Source organism: Lithobates pipiens, unplaced genomic scaffold, assembly GCF_037356315.1.
Source record: "Lithobates pipiens isolate NorthernLeopardFrog02 unplaced genomic scaffold, aLitPip1_a1.2 Scaffold_19, whole genome shotgun sequence".
In the NCBI taxonomy this organism is placed as follows: domain Eukaryota; kingdom Metazoa; phylum Chordata; class Amphibia; order Anura; family Ranidae; genus Lithobates; species Lithobates pipiens.
In genome coordinates this window covers 397,805,146-397,828,346 of record NW_027507764.1, presented here as the reverse complement: position 1 = coordinate 397,828,346, position 23,201 = coordinate 397,805,146, and the positions used below count along the sequence as shown (strand labels likewise).

The following is a 23,201-nucleotide window of genomic DNA, read 5'->3' as shown; positions in this document are numbered from 1 at the left end:
TGATTTGCGTTTTTCTGAATGAAAGCATGCAAAAATCTGGGATCTGACAATACGTGACAGTGAAATTATTTGTTCTTAGTTACTGAACTGGAACAAGCATGTAGCAAGTAAAGTCAGAAAGAAGTCAGACCTTCTTATCGGCCTGTTTGGGTCAGTTACTAAGTATTAGCCCTTGTACACACGGTCGGACATTCGACGGAAAATGTCAGATTGGACCAAGTTGTCTGATAATCCAACTGTGTGTGGGCTCCATCGGACTGTTTCCGTCGGAATATCCGTCGGACAAAGTTTTAGAGCTTGGCTATAAAACTTTCCGACAACATGATCCGATCATGTGTAGAGAATTCGGATCGGACAAAGTGCCACGCATGCTCAGATCAAAGCTATTGGCTACTAGGCTGAACGTAGTCCCATCCTAATGAAATAACGTCATCACGTTACGTACAATTGGATTTTCCGATAACTTTGTCCGACCGTGTGTATGCAACACAAGTTTCGGACAAAATCTGTCAGATAAAATCTGACGGATTTTGTTGTCGGAATGTCCGACCGTGTGTATAAGGACTTAAAGTTATTAGTTTTGCATAGCAATTAGAAAACAAATATTCTCCAAAATATACATCAGCAGTGGCAGCCTACATATTACCCTCAGAGATCAAATAATGCATTAAAGGAAGGTAGGGGAACATATGCCCCTATATGCCAAAGGACCAATCTTTTTTGTTTCTGGGTTTTTAGCAGGTTGGGGGATATAGATACACACTAAACTTAAGCTTTAAAGTGCTGGCTATTGTAATTGAAAAATGTTACCTCTTGATCAGAATTTACAAACCTTTTTAGATGAAATCTGTACATTTAAATGTGTATCTCAAGTTAAAAGTGTTATTTGTGTTTTTTTGTCTAAGAAGGAAATCCCCTAATTTTAGACAGATTCACGTTAACTTCTGCTTGTGTTTTTAAGATGGAATGTGAATGGAACTCTTCCTATTGGGACTTAGCAAGCCAAACTCTGCCACTAATACTATAGCATGTATACAGGGGCGTACCTACAGGGGTAGCAGGGGTTGCAGTCGCGACCATGTCCCATGATGAAGGGGGACCATGGACTGTTGCATATACAGTAGAAGAACTGGTCTCTATTTTCTTCCTGCGGCCACTTAATGTCTGCTTTTCCTTCTCTGCCTCCTACCAGCACTCATCAGCTACAGGGGGAGAATTGAGGAAAATCGCCCTTGCTGCTTCTCCTCTCCTATATGTATCCATAATTGAAACACAGTAAACATACTACTATGCTTCAGTTTGTGAATGAATGGCAAGCTCTGTACCAAGCTATTCCTGTCAATTCATTCTGTGCAGTTGAGGCTGCAGAGAAGGAGAGGGCTGTGTCCTCGGTCTGTTTTCTCTGTCTCAAAGGTGGAACATCAGAGGTCTGTTTAAACCCCTGATATTTCATCAAAGCACCCCAACGGGGCTCATATCATTTTTTTAAAATAATAATACATAAAGAATATAATAATAAATAATATTGTAAAAAAAAAAACAATAACAAAAATATAAACAACTGCTGACACCAATGAAGGAACTATCAGGGTAACATAGGTCACACTTGTGACCAGGCCATGGCATTCTGCCACTGGGCTTAGAGGGAAGTGTCATGGCTGGGGGTCAGGGGGGTCCTTCATGGTTTCTTACACCAGGGATCTGAAGGTTCTAGTTATGCCACTGCATGCATACATTCTAAAACGATTGTCAACAAAATCATTGTCACTTCCTTGTCTGAAGGAATAGAGCCACTGATTCTATCCAATCATAATTGAAACATAGTAAACTTAGTACTATGCTTCAGTTTGTGAATTCATGGGAAGCTCTGTACCAACCTATTCCCATCCATTCATTATGTGCAGCTGAGGCTGCAGAGGAGATTGATTGATGTGTCCTCAATCTCCTTTCTCTCTCAAAGGTGGAACATCAGAGGTCTGTTTAGACCCATGCTATTTCACCAAAGCCCCCCAACAGGGCTCCTAAAAAATGTATTTTAAATAATATTGTAAAAAAAAAAGTAATATATAACAAAAATAAAAAAACTGCTGACCCCAATGAAGGAACTACCATGGTAACAAAGGTTGCACTTGCGACCGGGCCCTGGCGTCCTGCCACTGGGCTTGGAGGAAAGGGTCCTGGCTGGAGGTCAAGGGGGCCCTTCATCGTTTTTTCCACCGGGGGCCCTGGTTCTAGTTATGCCACTGCATGCATACAATCTAAAATGATTGGGTCACATTTACCTTTCATAAAAATTAGCATCACTTACCCCCTCCCCCCCCCCCCATAAAAGAACATGGTTTTATGCTTAACCCATTCAGAAAAATTTCAAAAGTTTTAAAATACATTGATGACATGTCCACTTCAGTCATAATAAGACATAGTGCCTATGCTCTAAAAAATATAGCTTACCAAGATCTGTTTCTGCACTGTTCTTTTGTGTCAATTAAACAGCCTTGATCAATTTAGTGTACTCATCTGCAAACTTTAATGCAGCATACAAATAACTTTTCCACCAGATATTGTCATTACTATTTCTAGCAGTATAAACCGATTATTATTTGGTCTAATAGTTTTATTATAGGAGTAGTGTTCTTGCAAATGGGCTCATTACATTCCTAATTAAACAAAGTGAACACTTCTAAGAATACTTTGTCTAATTTGAAGTCCATTTACAAAACTTCAACTTGGAAAAAAATCATATTACATTTATTACTAATGGGCTAAATTATCACTCAAAGCACAAAGTTAAATGAATGATGTAATTGCATTTTTTTCAACTGTATGTATGAAGTTTAAAAGTGGATAAGCCAAATCTTCTTCTTTTTTTAACAATAGTTATAACAAACAGAATAGGCAGTAGTGATGATAGAATGGGGCAAAGTTTGGTTCACTAAACATTCAATGAACCTGACAGAAACGTTGACAAACGCTGAAGATAGCACCAAACCTCATTAAAGTCTATTTAATCACCACTGCATTTTTTTTTTTTTTTGCTCTATAAACAAAAAAAGGCTGACAATTTAAAAAAATATTTTTTTTTACTTTCTGCTATAAAACTTATTTCTTCATAAGTTTAGGCCAACATGTAATTTGCTACATGAAAATATGGAAATTTTTTTTTCTTATATTAGTAATGGCGCCAATCAGTGACTTATAGTGGAACTGCAATAGTGCGGCAAACATTCTGACACTAACTGACACATTAGACACTCTGTGGGAACCAGTGACACTTATACAGTGATCAGTGCTAAAAATATCTACTGTCACTGTACTAATGACATAGGCGGGGAAGGAGTTAAACATTTAGGGCAATCAAAGGCTTAAACATATGCCTAGCCAATGTTTGCATGGTACTTTTTTCAGGGAAAGAAAACCCATCACTTTCCCCCTGTCAGAACGGAGCTCTGCCTTTTTTACATAGGCAGAGCTCCGTTAAGCCTCTGTCCTTGATGAATAGCTGGTGTGGGCAGACATCTATTGGCCAGCACCCGCTGATTGGCTTCTGCGGTGACTAATCACCACAGAAGAGTGCGCCCCCCTACCTGTAAATGCAGTATATACAGTATATGTAATTCTGCACAGAACAGCCGCCCTGTAGCAGTTATGGCCCGTACACTCGGTCCGACTTTCCGACGGAAAATGTGCGATCAGATCTTGTTGTCGGAAAATCCGATTGTATGTGGGCTCCATCAGACTTTTTCAGATTTTTTTAAAGTTTGATAGCAGGATCTAAAATTTTCCGACAACAAAATCCGATCGTTTAAATTCCGATGGTGTGTAGACAATTCCGACAGACAAAGTGCTCTGCATGCTCAGAATAAATTTCGAGACAAAAGCTATTGGCTATTGCCCTCTTTATAGTCCCATCATATGTGTTCTACATCACCGCATTCTGAACGATCATATTTTCCGTCAACTTTGTGTAACTGTGTGTATGTAGGACAAGTTTGGGCCAAAATCCGTCTGAAAAAATGAGACGGATTTTGTAGTTGGAATGTCGGACTGTGTGTACGGGGCATAACTCTGCTTAAGTGGTTAATGCAATTTATATGACAACATTAAAAATACAAAAATCCTTTCAGTAAAATGCTTTAGGGGATGCATTAAACCTTTATTTGATGTTTTGGAGCAGTATGATATACTCCTTGAAAAGTGAAATTCTAAATAATGTTTAGAAATCTGTCATTTAGTGGAAACAGCACTACCAATGTTAAGTGATAGATCCCAGCTGACTTCTGTTTGTAAACAAACTAGAGCAAGGGTATCAATCTTGCAGCCCTCCAGCTGTTGTGGAACTACAGGTCCCACCATGACTCTGCCTGCGGGAGTAATGCTTATAACTGTCAGCGTTGCAATGCGTCATGGGTCTTGTAGTTCTGCAACAGCTGGAGGGCCGCCAGTTTGACACCTAGGTACTAGAGAATCTGTCATTTAGGTTCAGTTCACATATGTCCAGCCACGGTCTCAGCATAGTTTTTAAAAGGAGTCTAGTGTGGTTTTGTTCGCTGGTTTAGGTGCGATTCAGGTACAAATGTTTATTTGAAATTGCAGCTGAACCAGACTAAAAAACACACATGACTCTTTTTTAAAACTGAGTGGACTGCGGCCATTCCAGACATATGTGAACTGGCTCCATTGAAAGCCATTTGGTTCACATGTTATGTGAAGTGGATGCAGTTCAAAACGCATCCAGTTCACATATATGTGAACTGAGTTTTAGTGGTAGAATAGCAGCAGAAGAGCATTGTCAAGTGCAGCAGGCTCTTGTGTCCCCGAGTAAATATAGTTTGGTGGTGGATCACAACTGAAATGGATCTACTTCACATTACATTATTAACATTGAAGTGAGTGTTTTTATGTATTTATTTTAACTTTTTTTTACAGTAACAAGGGGTTCTATGCACCCTGTACTCATTCATCTAGGAAAATCTGAGATATCTGGGACCAACTTATTCTAAAGGGGTTATCAGATCCTGAAAAGCTTTCCCCTGCATTCTACTTGGGTGACAGAATATGTGGATGAGACACTTGTCACCTCAACAATGGGGAAAGCATGTCCTGCCAGAGGGGAGCTTTGCTGCTCTTCCTTGCAAGGTACCTTAATGTTGCAGCAAGTGGCCTGGCATGGTGTTTGTAGGGGGAGCTGCATGCTCACTGTCCCCTTTCCCTGGACACCCAGGGCTGGATACAGATCTTTTATGAACCTTTAGAGGGACCCCACACTTTTTTAATGGCACTAGCCCTTAAAGAAAAATCCCCCAAAAACATGCTGCACCCCTTAAAATTCATAAAAGACTCTTATTCAGGCATCCAGCTTGGGTAGCCAGGAAACGGGGGTAGTGGTCATGGATCTCCCAGTTAAAGGAAAGGCACATCCAGCCAGGGCCGCTGATAAGGGGATACCACCAGTCCTACTGTACCGGGCAACAGAGAGGCCTGGCAGCTTTATGCTTTATGCAAAGGGGGAAGCAGAATGGCGATGGTAACATGAGAGCTGGGAGGTGCGTCTCTGCCACTACATAGCTGACAGGAGTAGTGACAGTGGTAATACTACTCCTGTCAGCTTAGCGCTGTATGAGAGAAGGCAAATCAGGAGAGCAGGAGAGACCTGGGAGGAGGTGTGGAAGGAGGTGCGGGAGGTGTTCTCTCTCCTCTCCAGCTTTACTCTGAAACTGTAGCACTTTTGCATCGCCACTGTCACATCAGAACTTTACACTTTGCTTACCCACCCCCAACTTCTCCTTCAGCAATGGCAGCTCTCCCACTAACTGCCTGTAAAAAGGGTTAGAAATCAGCTTCCCCCTAGGCTCCTCCTCGGCTCTAAAATGTCAAAATGAGGAAGAGCCTAGAAAGAAGGACAAGACACTGCTGTTTGCTACTCTCAGATCTATGTGCTATGTGTCAGAGGCAGGGGAGACTGCACTGGGGACACTCAGGACACAATGGAAATACATCACACCCGCAGCATATGTTGTTCCCTCTCTGATGCCTTTGCAGGATATGGGGAAGCGGTTGGGGGAGCAATACAAATGCATGACAGAGATGTGTGTTGGGGGGGGCCCAGTCAGGTAACCTGTACTGGGCCCCATGATTTCTAACCGTGACCCTGCATCCAGCCCATGGGCTGCACTGTGAGGACCACAGATACAAATAATGCACATAAAGATATCTTCTCCTTGTTCAAAAAAATTGAGCTTGAAGTTTGTAGAGATGGACTTGTCTTCAAGTGAGTTATTAAAAAAGTATTATAAGGAGCACTATTTGTATCTAAACTTCCTGCTTTTAAAAAATCCAATCACAATATCAGTGTGGAAAAAACCCTTTCTCTGTAAAAAGCACTTTTTGGAGGGTCTGTGTGGCTCCACAGAGTTGTCAAGATGCTAAAAGTTATCCTTCTTTCTCTATACTTCACTTCTGGCATTTCTAATGCTTTGTACACACGATTGGAAATTTGGCCAGCAAAAGACCGATGAGAGCATTTCATCAGAAAATGTGACTGTGTGTGGGCTCCATCGGACTTTTGCTGGCGGAATTTCGGCCAGCAAAAGATCAAGAGCATGTTCTCATTTTTTCCAACGTAAAAAGTTTTGATTGGAAATTCCGATCGTCTGTAGCAATTCCAACACGCAAAATTCCTATGCATGCTCGGAAACAATTTGACACATGCTCGGAAGCATTAAACTTAATTTTATCGGCTTGTCGTCGTGTTGTATGTCACCACATTCTTGATGGTCAGAATTTGGTGTGACCGTGTGTAGGCAACACAAGCTTGAGCAGAATTCTGTTGGAACTCTGTCGAAAAAACCGTCGGAGTTTATTCTAATGGCAAAAATGGTCGTGTGTATGTGGCATAAGTCACGCTAAAACAGATGAAACCCGATGTCTTTCGTTTACCTATAAATATCATTGGGTTTGTGCTTCTCTCACTCAGATGCTGGTAGTGCATTTTAGCAAGTACTGTATATGATTTGCAGCCCTAGTAGGAGGAATCTCCTACTAGACATGCCAAAGTTGTTGGAGTTTAGATAGCTCTCTTCCAGATAAAAATCATTATGCATATATTGAAAATCCATTTTTTCCTATTTAGGGTGCGCTTGGTAAACTCATTAGCCTTTGGCAGACCTTGGCTGTTCTTAGCAAGTGCAAAACATTGTTAATACAGTATGTGTGCGTGATCATGCAAATTTATTTTACACTATTCTTTTTTAAGATTCACCACTGAACTTCCTTTCCGGGGAGTAGATTAATTAAAAAGTTGATGAAGTATTACCCTATGCTAGAAAATAACCTAAAACGATCAAAGTACATTATCTATAGATGCAGGTTTTGAAGTGTTTATACTAGAGTATGTGTCAGGCTCCTTCAAATTAAAATTAGACAGACACTCTCTATCAGGTCAGAATATTTACACATATTGCAGAACAATTTTATGGGATCAATTGCAAAAACCCAACTAAAACTGATTACCTGCTGGATCTGTTATCCTCAAAAAAGGCAGTCAATTGAAAATGTTCATATCACGGAAAATCTGGGCAACCCTAATCATAATATGATTTATTGGCATTTTATCTATAAAAAAATAATACTGCTGGGAAAAGAAAAACACTTACTTTTAAGACAGGCAATTTCCTGTGCTTAGGGACAAGGTGTCCTTGTAGGTTATGGACTTAACACCATGCATTGCAGTATCTACCGTGTACAGCTAGCAGCTAATTTCTTAAACTTAAACAAGCATGGGTTTGACAGAAAGTGACAATGTTGTCCCTATATATAGATATGGCCTTACCTTTAATATGCAGTTTTATTTTCCACACAAGTTCTCCAACAATTTGGAGAACAATTTCAGAGAGTGTGGGGTCCCAGAGACTGTGACCTATCTGCTACTGGCAGTACAGAAGCTCTCTCCTCCCTGACTCCCCCTCCCTGCTTTCTCCTGCGACAGGATCCACAGGGCTATACGCCCCCAAACCTCCAACTGAAAAACCCCAAAGAAATATCGTGCTCTGCCTTAAAGACATCCTAATTAAAGAGGACAGTCTCAGGGATTCACGAAACACCCTCAATATTCGTCTAGAGGGAATCCCCATCCAAATATAACCAGACATCTCCCCTACCTCCCTGGAAAAACTCAGAAAAATGAGGGAAGTTACATCTGTTCTCCAGTTGGGTAATATCCGCTAGCGTTGGAGGTTCCCGTTCAAACTACAGGTCCATCACAATGGCACCACTTACTCCGTTACCACAGTCCTAGAAGGCAAGGAACTTTTGGAGAAAGCTGGGCCTCCTCAATGCAGCAGTACTCCCCAGGATACCATCTATTCCTCGTTTGTCAGCCATATGGGCCACCACACCTCCTAGACTGAATCGTCGGACTCTATCTTAAGAATAACTTCTCTCTTCCCCTCAAGGTTAAAATTTTTCCTTTTTAGTTCAAGGGTGTGGCCAGCAGAACACTCCTGACATGCTTCATGACAACGGGTGTCTCCTCTCTCCGTGCTGGATTCCGGTTGCGTCCTCTTGGCTGCCCCCCTACTCTAATCTGGTTTGTACCTGTTAGTCACAAGTCTGCTCAGGAGTTCCCAGTTCCTTGGACCTCCTGCAGGTACTTGGCCATCACTGTTCACTGTTCTCTTTATTTTGACTGTTTCACAGCTTTAGAGTAATGGATCCCAGGGTCCAAAAAGACTTTGTTCTTTTGGTCAGAGGGATGACTTCTCCCCTGACCCCTCAGGACTGTTCACCAGCATTTTTTGGCTTAGTTGTCTTGTTCACTGACTTTCCATTATATTCCTTTTTTTCCTTATTTTTTATGATTTTTGATTTTCACCACAAATGTATTGCATTTCTAACTGATATACCAGATAAATCCACTAGATTGAGCTGTTCTCCTTTCTATTTCTCATACACACATTATGCTTGCTCTCAGGGGTATGATAGGTTGTTCTGGGGGCAGCCCTCTCGACTTGGACTCTCTCTCGACATTCAGCAACCCAAAAATAATTTGCCATGGGTCTTAGAGTCAATTCCCATAACATTAATGGATTTAACTCTCCCCACAAATGGGGAAAAGCATTCAGATAATACAAATCTCTAGGCGCAGACATGCCCCTGCTGCAGGAGACGCATTTCTCCATCCACGGCCATCCATCTTTCCTAGACAAATCCTATAAACAATCTTACTTCACTACCTATGAGTACAAGTCTAGAGGAGTGGCTATCCTGGTTAAAAACTGTCATGTTTACTGTTCACCAAACTTATAAGGACCCAGACAGTTGTTTTGTGATAGTTAAGGGCTCAATTCAAGACAAAGCGATAACTCTGGCCTCAGTGTAAGCCCCTAATGTGTCCCAGGCTTCATTTTTAAATACTTTTTCCATGTGCTTAATATATTCCACTCCCCCATCTCCTGATAGGTGGCAATTTCATCCCAGTGGCCCATTCTAAAATGGACAGAAACCACACAGGATCCTCCTCCAATGCTTTCCCTCAGTCCCTTCATTACTCCCTCAAGTCTTACCAGCTAATAGATACTTAGAGGGCGCACAATGTGGGCTCTCGAAGATACACCTCCTGCTCCCACCCGCATGACAGTTTTTCCCACCTGGACTACATTTTCTGCTCTTCTATCTTAACTGCAAATTCCACCGCAGCAAATATTCATGCATGTCCATGGTCGAACCATATGGTAGGTATCCTGTGACCTCACATTTATAGGCCCCCCCAATGCAACCAGGACATGACGCCTTAATGACTCACAGACCCTGCCATATTAAACCAACTATCTGAGTGCCTTACTGAATATTTTAGACAGAGGTCGCCATGGCCGACCAAAGAAGTTGAGTGTACATGCTCAGCATTCAGAAGTTCTCTTTGGGAAATAGACATATGAGTGCTACCAGCATTGCTGCAGAGGTTGAAGGGGTAGGGGGTCAGCCTGTCAGTGCTCAGACCATACGCTGCATCAAATGGTCTGGTCTGCATGGTTATCGTCCCAGAAGGAAGCCTCTTTTAAAGAAAAAAAAGAGAAAAAAGCCTGCAAACAGTTTGGTGAAGACAAGTAGACTAAGTACATGGATTACTGGAACCATGTTCTGTGGTCTGATGAGACCAAGATAAACTTATTTGGTTCAGATGGTGTCAAACGTATGTGGCGCCAATCAGATGAGGAGTACAAAGACAAGTGTGTCTGCCTACAGTCAAGCATTGTGGTGGGAGTGTCATGGTCTGGGGCTGCATGAGTGCTGCCGGCACTGGGGAGCTACAGTTCATTGAGGGAACCAAGAATGCCAACATGTACTGTGACATACTGAAGCAGAGCATGATCCTCTCCATTGGGAGACTGGGCCGCAAGCAGTATTGCAACATAATGACCCTGAACACACCTCCAAGATGAGCACTGCCTTGCTAAAGAATCTGAGGGTAAAGGTGATGGACTGGCCAAGCATGTCTCCATACCTAACCCCCCTTCCTGATCTGTGGGGCATCCTCAAATGGAAGGCGGAGGAGCGTAAGATCTCTAGCATTCACCATTTCTGTGATATCGTTGTTGAGGAGGACTCCAGTGGCAACCTGTGAAGCTCTGGTGAACTCCATGCCCAAGAGGGTTAAGGCAGAGATGGAAAATAAGTGGGGCACACAAAATATTGACACTTTGGGTCCAAGTTGGACATTTTCACTCAGGGGTGTACTCACTTTTGTTGCCAGCAGTTTAGACATTAATGGCTGTGTGTGGAGTTATTTTGAGGGGACAGCAAATTTACACTGTTATACAAGCTGTACATTCACTACTTTACATTGTAGCAAAGTGTCATTTCTTCAGTGTTGTTACATGAAAAATTTAATAAAATATTTACAAAAATGTGAGGGGTATACTCACTTTTGTGAGATACTGTAATCACACTGACATCTCTCTGGGCAGCCCATAAAGCTGTGATGAGGGGCCATTTCATAGAAATCGCAAACACTAGAAAACGCCAAAAAACTCCATGAAATTTGCACACGCACCTTGAAAGACTATACCACAGACACGGCAAAACCCCATCTCAAGATTTACTACTTCAAATTAATGAAAAAAGGAGGGCCCTAGACACCCTACTCTCGGAACACACTGAAAAATCTCTTTGTTTGGCAAAAGCTAGCTTCCTCCTCCATAGGAATTCGGCCTCAACCATGTTTGCAAGGAAATTGAAACAAACCGCCCAGCCAACACACTCCTATAAACTTCGCAATAGGAAAGGTAAACTCTCAGCCCACCCTAATGATGTCTTTAATATTTTCTCCTCTTACTACTAAAAACTACTGGCAGACCCCAAGCTCCCTCCCTTCCCCCCTTCCCAGACCTGGCTGGATGCCCTTTCACTCCCCCAGCTCAAAGAGTTACAACTACAGACACTTAACGCCCCCTGTACGGAGGAGGAAATTACCACCATCGTCTCCTCTTTGGAACCCTCCAAAACCCCAGGCCCTGACGAGTTCTCTGCCTCATATTACAAAAAAATTGCCGGAAACTCTGATCCCCAAAATGACTAAACATTATAACCACATTTTAAAAGGCAAACACTTCCCTGAGGAAATGCTTCTGGCAAATATCTCCCTAATCCCAAAACCAGGAAAGTACCACACCCTTCCCCCAAACTTCCATCCCATCTCCATTATTAACAATGACCTAAAGATTTTTGGACGTCTGTTAGCGGCTTTGGTTATTACAACACTTATCTCCCCTGATCAAACAGGCTTCATACCATCTAGACACATCATCAACAATATACGCTTAGCAGCTAATATTATCCAAGACGCTGACAAGACACTGACATTCACTCCAATAAGGTATTACTCCTGAGCCTAGACATTAATATGGCCTTCAGCAGCATCCTCTGCCCTTACCTGAACACCATTCTGTCTAAGTTTGGGTTTACTGGTTAATTTATCAATGGCTTTAAAGCCCTTTACCATCATCCCTGATCTCGCATTCAACTCCCAGGGTGCAACTCTGAGTACTTTGCATTAGGTCACGGAACCAAACAGGGGTTCCCCCTTTCCCCCCTTTTGTTTGCCCTGGCAATAGAACCTCTAGCCAGCTCAAACTCCACTGAACCTAATATTAAAGGTTCTATTAAAAGCAACTAAGAATTTAAAATAAGCTTATATGCAGATGACGTCGTCCTATTCTTAGCTGACCCCCTAATCTCCATTCCCAACCTTTTAACTTCCCTAAAATCCCTTTACCACCTCACTGGCCTAGGAATAAACCCATCAAAATGTACAGCCTTACCCATCAACATCACTCACCCTTTACTATCTACCCTTAAAGATAAATTTAAATTCTCTGGTGCTCTGGTATGCTACAATACTTAGGGATCAGACTTGACCCCTCACTTAAATTGATGTTCACTCATAATTACCCTCAAGCGTTTTTCAATAACTAACACCTCCTCAACCAATGGTCCTACCGAATTTCCTTCTTAGGCCCAATCCAAGCAGTAAAGATGTCAATCCTCCCCAAACTATTATTCTTCTTTAGAGCATTACCTCTTTATGTCTCCCGTTCCATGATAATGACTAATCAGACAGAGCTGCTCAAATTTATATGGCAAAACAAAAAGCATCGAATGAGCTGTTTGCTGATGTATAAAGCTCAATCTAGAGGTGGCTTGGGATGCTTATGGAAATATTTCCTGGCAGCCCGCCTCATCCAAATGGCACACCTCCCCTGCATCAATACCGTGGCTACAATTCGAGAAGATTTCAGTTGCCTCTTACTACCTCCCAGGTCTCCTCTGATCACGCTTGGTTTCCCCAGGAGATATTGCTCCAATTAATGGTGTTGTGGGTCAGTCCCTTTGTCTCTGGTCTCTGTACAAAAAGAAGTTTACAATGCTCTTTAATCCACCAAGCCTGGCCTCTTTCCTAAGAGAACCCCAGTTCCCTCCGGCCTTCGACATGAATCCCTGTTGCAAGGCACATCCTTCTGCTCATTTGAACACCTACAGCAGAATTTTGCCCTCCATAGATCCAAATTCTATAAATATTTGCAAGTATGACACTTTTTTTCTAACTCCCTAGCACAAGGGGTGGAACTAGCTAAATCACCATTTGAGAACCTTTGTGGGGAGGCCTCCAGAGATAGGGGAATTTTTTTTCAACCTTATACCAGTACCTTAATGACCACAATACTACAACCAAATCTAAAGCGATGTTAGGCTGGGAGACAGAGACCGCCCAGACCTTTTCAGTGGAGGACTGGCAGGATGTGGTCTCTAACATGCATAAATGCACGTGCTCAGTCTCCATCAAAGATACGGTTGTTAAATGACATACCCGCTGGTACTATACTCCTGACAGGTTGCACAGAATTTACCCACTGGTCTCTGCCACATGCTTTAGAGGATGTCCGCACAGGGGTACTCTCTTGCACATATTCTGGAGCTGCACTGTCATCGCTGATACTCCAGTTAACTGGAGTACCGGTGACCCTGACGTTTCAAATGTGCACTCTTTTTGCTGAGCTCCCAGGGGTCTCTCAGAAGCTAGCACATACGCTCTTCAGTGCTATCCAATGGGACAGCATGGCCAGATTACTACTTCTGGTCTTAGTGTACCATCACATTTTTTAGTAGATAATGCATTAATATACACAAGTCAGTGTTTTCACTGTTGTTTGTCTGCAAGGTGGCGACTTTATGACACACATCATAATCTATGCTGTTCACATAATTTATATATTTTAGCAGTAGCAGGTGCTCAGAGCAAGTGCTGGTGAATTCAAATGATACTTTTAGGCTAAAATACTCATTTGAAAATTTGCACGGTTGAATGTGGCAGTTTTTTCTATAACCGGAAACCAATAATTTACTATTTAAAAGTAAGAAATGCTTAAAACTGATCAAAGCTGTTATAATCATTGTGCTTAATGAGACCTGGTTTTACCACTGAAAAATATGAAACAAAATGCATGGATGAATCCTATTTAATAGGTTTTTAAAATGATCAGATAGGCATTTGATGTTGAATAAGTACCCATAGGAGTTAAACTGAAAGGATGAATCTGAAAGGACTTAAAGTATACCTGAGACCTGGTTTTACCACTGGAAAATGAAAAATAAAATGAATGTAGAAATCCCATTGAATATAATTTTTTTTTGTAAACAATCTGATTTTGATGTTGAATAAGTACCCTTAGTAGTTAAAGTGAAAGTTTAGAATTTAAGTATACCTAACTCCAAAATTTGAATTTAGAATAAATTAGGAAATTGCTAGTGTCCCAAATAAGAGATTGGCTTTCACTTGCTATCTTGTAAACACAAAAAGAAGTGTGGCAACATTTCAAAGTGAGGTGAATCCCATTTTAAACAGTTGTCACACAGGAACAAATGTACATATTTTAAAATTTCTACTGTTTTAAAATTTTATTGGCAACTCAAAATGTTGGATTTTAGATAACCTCTGGTCCTGGTAACAGCAGTCAACCAGGCTAATGTAGAGGAGCAAATCTCTCTAAAAGGGACAAAGCATTAAAAACATGACAGAGATTCTAAACATTCCCTATTGTATTTAAAACAAAAAGCAAAGTTTACCACTAGATATACTTTAATAAATACGCTTGTTAGTAAAATGGCCTTCCACAAATGTATATGTTTGTTATAAAAGGTCAAGCAAGATTTTTTTATTATATATGCAAAATTAAAGAGAGGTTTAAGAGAGGTTTACCTTTTTCTGAATCAACTAGAGTTTCTAAGGTTGCAAGGATTTTTTCCTTTTTAGTTCTTTTAGGTTGACACATGACAGACACATGGCCTATAGACAGTAACTCTAATGATTTTGCTAAATCCCTTTTTTAATAGGCTTACTGGTCCTTTAATCAATCAAAATAATTTCTTTCCATTACCTACACTTCCTTTTAGAGAAAATTGCCTTTCTATGCTGATTGTAAGGAGATGTGAACATCCATCACCGTGGGTGTCTACTTGTCATTACACAGACCTAGCTTTGAAAAGTTCATTAAGCAAATTAGGGGATGTTGCTACCAATATGTTGTTACAGTCAATTAGTTATCATGCCAATAGTGGATTTCAGTTAGCACTTAAAATACAAAATTGTCAATATAAACCATTATCCATATTATAAAAGACTACCCAGGGTATTGAAAATAATCAATTCAGACCACTGGCTATAGTTTCTATGTGCATCATTCTTGCGAGCATGTTAAAAGTTCATTCTATAAACTCCTGTGTCGACCTCAGTTTTTGTTGCAGTTCTATCTTCATGATGATTTAGTAAAAGCAGATGCATTTTCTCCTTTTAATGTTTGGTGCCAATTTTTATAAGTGCAAAAAAGAACAGCTATTGTATATTATACAAGCAAGAGAAAAAGAATTCTACAAAGTGGTCATGAACGAAGGACAAAGGAGTAGAAATCCAAAGCCCTGAATGGTGGCATAGATACCACGTCTAAGTGCATTGTCACAAATATTTGACTGGATCCCCATGATAAAGACCCTTCCAACTCTTCTGCATTTCCCCTGTATTGAAGGCCTTGTTTACAGGGCACCTCCACCACATCACAGGCCAGCTAGGGTATTCTGAGTGCATGGAACAAATGTTATGTGAGATGTATTTGGGGAATCTACAGAGGGCGGTTGTAATCTGATCTCACATGAATAGACACAGGGGATTTTAGGGGAGCTGTACTGTTCAAGTTCTGTGGCTTCTTTGTGCATCTCTGCAGTGAAGGATGCTGCACATCCAGAGCAGTAAATGAGTGCTTTGGTACAGCTTTAGATGCAAGAGTCATTTTACAGCTAAAAATGTTGCTACTCTGGTTTCTACATCCTTTAAAAAAGACCTAACTCAGCAGCATCCACCTAAACTAAAATAGAAGTTCAGTGTAAAATTACTGTTCGGAGTTTGGCCATTTATGGCCGTGGTTTGGAGCATGTCAATTTAACAAATTCCAATTTTTGTGGAAATATGCAAAGATATTTCAGCATTTTTAAGTATAACAAAGCAGGGTATGACAAATAGATAAGGATTTTTTTTTTTACAATACTACCATCCACTGATTAAATCCACTATTTTCCCTTGCCACTGGAATCTCTGCTTTCTATTTTTGGAAAAACATGAGGTCTCGGTTTATAACTCCACTTTAGGAGCATCTGTTAAATACTTCCCTAGACGAATCTATACCACAATAATTCATTAAAAAAAAATCTCCCGGGAGGACGACCTCTGATGGAGGCGTATGTGAGTTCTAGCCAGACTCCCAAACTATCATCTGACAGTGTAGCTGAGTTAGAGGCCCCGATAACTCCTGAGGAGTTGGAGTCGGTGCTTAACACGGCTAAACCTGGGAGGGCGCCTGGACCGGATGGTTTCACCCTCCCGTATTATAAGACGTTATTTTCCATCCTTAGCCCTCGTATGGTGACCTTTTTTTTTTTTTTAATGACATAGGGAACACGGCCACCTTTGTTCCTGATACTACTCGGGCTCATATTACGGTCATCCCTAAAGAAGGCAAAGACCCCTTGGCCTGTAGTAGCTACAGACCCATCTCATTGTTAAATACGGATCTTAAATTATTTACCAAGATAATAGCAACACGATTGGCCAGACATGTGCAGTCCCTAGTCCATCAGGATCAGGTGGGCTTTATTCCTACGAGGGAAGCCAGAGACAGTACAATCAAGGTATTGAACCTGATCCACGTTGCGAACCAGGGTCCTATTCCTTCTATTTTCCTTAATACAGACGCCGAAAAAGCCTTCGACAGGGTTAACTGGGAGTATATGTCCACTGTCCTCCACCACATAGGCTTAGGTGAGAAAATGCTTAGGTGGATAGCCCAATTATATGCTACTCCGACGGCACAAATTAAGGTGAACGGGATATTATCGGAACCCCTGCTGATTAAAAATGGAACCAGGCAGGGCTGCCCGCTGTCGCCGCTTCTTTTTGCCCTTTCCTTGGAGCCTTTTTTATGTAGAATTAGGAATAACCCCGATATCCAAGGCATAGTGGTGGGTGATGCTCACTTCAAGGTCTCTGCATATGCGGATGACTTGCTTTTCTCTCTCTCCAATCCAGCGATATCCCTCCCGAATCTCCTCCGGGAATTCGAGGAATACGGACAAGTCTCCAATCTAAAGATTAACTACACTAAATCAGAAGCCATGGGAGTGGCACTGTCGCAAGCGACCATACAGGGGCTTCGGTCCAGCTTTAATTTTAAATGGTCGCCCACGGCACTGTCGTATTTGGGGACTTTTGTCCCGGCAAATCTAAACCACGTCTTTAAACTTAATTTCCCTCCCTTACTGATCAGAACCAGGACTCTTCTGGAATCCTGGAACAAAGGCCTTCATTCATGGTTTGGCAGGTGCAACCTGCTTAAGATGTGCATCCTGCCCAAATTTTTATATTTGCTGCAGGCACTCCCTATTTCGGTACCCACATCATATTTCCGACAGGTTCACGGTTTATTTACTGGTTTTATCTGGGCATATAAGAAGCAGAGATTGGCCCGGAACTTACTCTCCATGCCCAAACCCTTCGGCGGCCTTGCCGTTCCTGATATAAAGAAATATTATCAGGCGGTACACCTCGGTAGAATTGTAGACTGGTGCAGGCACCGGGATCTGAAGCTTTGGATCCGGTTGGAGCAGGCCCTGGTCCGGGTGCCATTAACAGGGGCCATCTGGTGTTATAGACACCTCCCAGCCTACATGAAGAGGCATCCCTTGATAGGGACGACTCTACGGGTGGGGTCACAGACTTGCTCAAAGGGGTTGCTTTCCACGCCTAACTCCCCGCTATTTCCTATCATGGGGAACCCACAATTCTCCCCCGGGATGGACCCCCATCTTCTACAGGTTATGACCAGTAGTGGGCGCACACAAGCACGATGTTTCCGGATAGATGGGGATTGGCCGTCCATAGAGGTGCTCTGTAATACATCGGGACCTTATAAATTAGCTTTCTGGACTGCTGTCCAACTTAGACATTTTCTTCGAACTCTTTCATTCCCCCTCCGATTTGATGGACCGTTGACCGCCTTGGAGGAATGTTGCTCTGGTAACGGGGTGCTTCCAAGAACGTTGTCCACAATGTATAATCTCCTTATCACACCCGGGGATAATGCCCATCTGACCTTTATGACAAAATGGGAGAGGGACTTGAACTGTACGTTTACTCCGACCCAGATTCACAACATTGTAGCATTGGCCCTGAAATCTACCATCTGTACTACTACACAGGAAACGAACTATAAAATTTTGACGAGATGGTACTTAACTCCACAGGTTTTACACTCTTTCTATCCGACCACCTCTGCGCTTTGTTGGAGATGCGGACTGGAACAGGGCACTTTGTTGCATGTATTTTGGGCATGCTCGAAGTTGTCTTATTTTTGGTCCACTGTGAGGACCGTTACTCAAAAATTTACGGAGTATAATGTCCCTAATGACCCGGCCTTTTTCCTCCTGCACATGAATGCCATGTCCATTAAAAAGTACAAAAAATCCATTTTATGTCCATTGGTGAATGCCGCAAGAGCATGTATACCGCTCCATTGGAAAAGCGAGGCCCCTCCATCGGTGGCGTCCTGGGTTCGTAAGGTGGAGGAAATTAGTAGACTGGAGGACCTGGTACTTACGGGGAGGCAACAGCAGGAAAGATTTAGGAAAACATGGGCACCCTGGCACCAATTTATTCTCTCGCCCGAAGGGGTACTTTTGAGAACTTTGTAATATGTTTGGCGATAGATACTGCATGGGGGGGTAGGGCAGTCCTGAATCAACCAGAAATCCCCCCCCCTCCCCTCCCCCCCCCTCCACCTCTCCCCTCCCTCTTTTTCCCTCCCCCTCTTCCTCCCCATCTCTCTCCTTTCCCCCCCCTCACCCCACCCCCCTCTCCTCCCTCTCTTAGTCTTCCATGTCAGGACCCCTTCCCCTATTTTTAATGATCTCTGCCTTGGTATTGGGTCTCTACCGGGGTATCGAGGTTCTGATGAGAGCTGGAGATGGGGGAACTGAAGGGATTAAGGCTCCCAATTACGTTTCGGTATTTCAGATGCTATGGAGGAGCCATGCACAATGGGGGTTTTTTTTTTTTTTTTTTTTTTTTTTTTTTTTTTTTTTCTTTTTTTTTTTTTTTTTTTTTTTTTTTTTATGACCCTGTCCCTTCTGTGAACTCGGTAATAGGTTTGATGTTGGTTCCCTTTTTTTCCCTCCCTCCCCTTTTCTTTTGTATCCCACTTCTATGTTGTATTATATGTTTATGCCCATGTTGGGCATTGTTTGAAAAATAATAAAAATTTATATTTGAAAAAAAAAAATGTTGCTACTCTGGTTTCTACATCCTTTAAAAAAGACCTAACTCAGCAGCATCCACCTAAACTAAAATAGAAGTTCAGTGTAAAATTACTGTTCGGAGTTTGGCCATTTATGGCCGTGGTTTGGAGCATGTCAATTTAACAAATTCCAATTTTTGTGGAAATATGCAAAGATATTTCAGCATTTTTAAGTATAACAAAGCAGGGTATGACAAATAGATAAGGATTTTTTTTTTTACAATACTACCATCCACTGATTAAATCCACTATTTTCCCTTGCCACTGGAATCTCTGCTTTCTATTTTTGGAAAAACATGAGGTCTCGGTTTATAACTCCACTTTAGGAGCATCTGTTAAATACTTCCCTAGACGAATCTATACCACAATAATTCATTAAAAAAAAATCATTAATGCAGATAACTCATTTTATGAATACGTAACTCAACGATCCTTCAACACTAGACTGCACATAGTTTAACCATTTGAGCTCCAGAAGGTTTTACCTCCTTCATGACCAGGCCATTTTTTTGCCATCTGCCAATTTAACTAGTAATTGTGTGGACATGCAACGCTGTACCCAAATTAAATTTATATAATTTTTTTTCCAGACAAACAGTTTTCTTTTGGTGGTATTTGATCACCATAGGGTTTTTATTTTTTTGCAATATCTATGTCTGAACATTTTTTTTTTCTACTATTTTCTACTTTCTGCTGTAAAACATATCCAATAAAAAATAAAGCAGAATCACATTTCTTCAGAAATGTAGGCCAAAATGTATTCTGATACATGTCTACAGCCGCTTCATTCATTCATTCTTCATTCAGTCTCAACATTTCCTCAACTTACTCAATGCCTAGTCTTAACAATCAAAAAGATACAATAAGTACAAACACAGTAAAAAAAAAATACAGATTTATTAATAAATTCCATCCACCCCTACCCTATGGAGCAAGGGGAAGAGAAAAAATGTAAATATAAAAAATTATAATTTGTGGGTGCATTGTATATACTTGGGTTATGGGGAAACATAAAGCTTGGAACCCAGGCCAAGGACAACGGCCATTGTAAAATGCAGCAAGCTTAGCAAGACCGGGGAATGCATATAATATACTATAAACAAAACATGTCCATAATCGAATCATCAACTAGAAATATATATATAAGACTTTACAGTGGCTACATGGACAAGGTATTGTCTATATAGACTTAATTCATTCCACTGATTGTTTAAACAGTAAACCTGGAAATCAGTTTTAAAGCAGTAGTACACCACTGGACTTTTTTTTTTTCTTTTTTTTGTACCCTTAGTACCCTTAGTGTCATAATGAGCTAGTATGCATTGCATAATAGTATGCATTGTAGGATAGGTAATTTTGTGAAACATGAAGCTGAGATTATGTACAGAAAGACCCATTAAAAAAGGAGATAGGTTTCTCAAAAGCCACTACTCAGGAAGTTACCAGCACAAGCCATGTGTGGGGAGCTGGCACCATCATATTATGAGCATGTAACTACTCTCATTATATCAATGAATGGATCATATTTTAAACCTAAACATTATATAGACTGTAGAATCATAGGTGTGATTGATCTTCTATCTGGTAAATGTTGATCATTACATTGGTAAGACAAAATGACAGTCACCATGTCATGTTGCAGTATGTCATCATATGCATCGTCATGCTCCATCGTAATAAGGTGGGCTTACAGTGCCCATATGGGGGAATGCAGCGGTACACATCAGGGGTTTAAAAAGATCGGGTGCCCCCACTGCAGCCTTTGCATTTTCTGCTGGAGTGGTGTGGTCACAGATACATATCCACTTACTTTAGCATTCATATCTGCATGCAGGTGTAATAAAAAAGATTTTCATTTTCACATTTTCTAAAAACGGTGTCAAAAAATTAGGTCTTCAAAAGATTAACCATGCCTCTTAGAATACAAAAGATACCTTTTGGATGTTTTCTTGTGGTAATTTTTCCGTGTGTTTGCACTGTCCTGTCACTCCATGGCTTCCAAAAATGTGATAAGTAGTCAGGAAATTGGATGCTTTATTCATGCCCCTGAATGTCTTAAGGTGCTCTTTGGATTTTGAGCCTTTATATGTGGCTAGTCTGTGAAAAAGTCTCACACGTATGATATTGTTATACTCAGGAGGAGTAGCAGAATATGTTTTAGGGTGTAATTTTAGGAATGCTTTTGCTGTGTGTTAGAAATTACTATGTTACTAATATACAACTTTGTGAAAAAAAAAGATTTAATTTCTTGATTTCCCAAAAAATACCCATCTGTCTACTTGTCTAATTTAATTCACTTCAGTTCATGTGTGTAAAGGGTATGTTATAGAAAGTGGGGCCCTTATGCGAATGTGCGCGGGAGCCGCCGGTAATGGCACAGGTGCTGAAGTAATTGCACATGCGAGCCAATTCTTCCGTGCGCATGTGCCAATGACGTTGGCACATGCTGATACGGGGAATATCTCCTAAACGGTGCAAGTTTAGGAGATATTCACAGTACCTACAGGTAAGCCTTATTATAGGCTTACCTATAGGTAAAGTGGCGTGTAAAGGTCATTTGTTGCCTTTTTTCCCCTGCCAATTCCTGGTATCTTGCACTGATTCAAATTATAGTTATTTTATTTCCTCAGAGAAGTGGGACTTATCAACCTATCTTGCCCTCCAAAACCAAAGCATTTAAAGTCCACTGGCCTCTAATATTTTACTAATCCTGGTAACTTCAAGCATGTTTACACTTTTGCAGTCAAATTTGAGAAAGCTCCACTATATGTTTGTTATGTGTTCCCATGCTCACAGCATGTTTAAAAACTTGCCAGTAGGATGTGCCTTGACTGACTGCAAGATTTTATAAGCAATGTAAAGCCTAGTACACAATACTATTTTTTTTGTCAATTTACCCAACAGTGCTGAGAGCACTGAATGGGAGCTGATTGGCAGACCTTTTTCAGTCATGCCCCTTCAACAGAATCTGGCTGAATTACCCACTTCTGTCAAACCAGCTGCAGTACACACAAGCCAAATTTCAGACGGCTTCTATTAAACCGGCTGATACCACCCGATATTTGGCCTGAGTGTTCTAGGCTTTAGAGTTAGTCTGTCCCAAATCTATCCTCATTAACAAACAATGCAAGAAGCCCGGCTTCTACACCGTTAACCTTTTTAAGGACAGACAGTATTCAAATTTAGGTAAAATAGATAATGAGGATATTCCTACACCATACAGACAAGGTTAATTATGGCAAACAGCTTCCCAGCCCCCTCATAAACAAACAGAAGTACTTAGATTTTTTTCTTGCTGGAGGGCCCAGAATAGAACATATAAAAAAGGTGCAAATTTTATTTTCTCTTAAGTTAAGCTATATGGATAGGAACATAGCAAATATAAAGTAAGTGTTATACCAATTAGGCAGCAAAAGTGTAAATACACTTTAAAACAAGGTGTGCATCCTTTAATTTTTCAAAATAGAAAATAACAGTATATATATAATATATATATAAAATCAAGAAGTGGGATTCTACATAACTGATTAAAAAATCCATCAAACCAATATATTTTTCTGCTGCAGTGCAAAGGTCTACTTGTGAACCTGAAGAAAGTTGAGGATGCCTAATAAAGTTGTTAAGCATACCAACTTATGTACCTATGTACCAATATTTGCACTGCAACAGAAAAAAATTCTGATCTGTGGAATTGTTAATCAGTTAACTTGGGAACAGCAACTTACCTATCCAATCAAGTGTATGTTGAAGCATATGTCTACTTTTGGGGGTCACATTTGAAAAAACACTGAATATGTTAGTTATATGTTCCCA

At 41.0% G+C, this 23,201-nt stretch overlaps 1 protein-coding gene across 2 annotated transcripts in view; it reads left to right on the top strand.

The window, feature by feature from the left end:
- The window catches only part of CDH7 (cadherin 7), a 314,868-nt gene that overhangs the window by 64,928 nt on the left and 226,739 nt on the right, over positions 1-23,201 (top strand). The window lies entirely within an intron of this gene.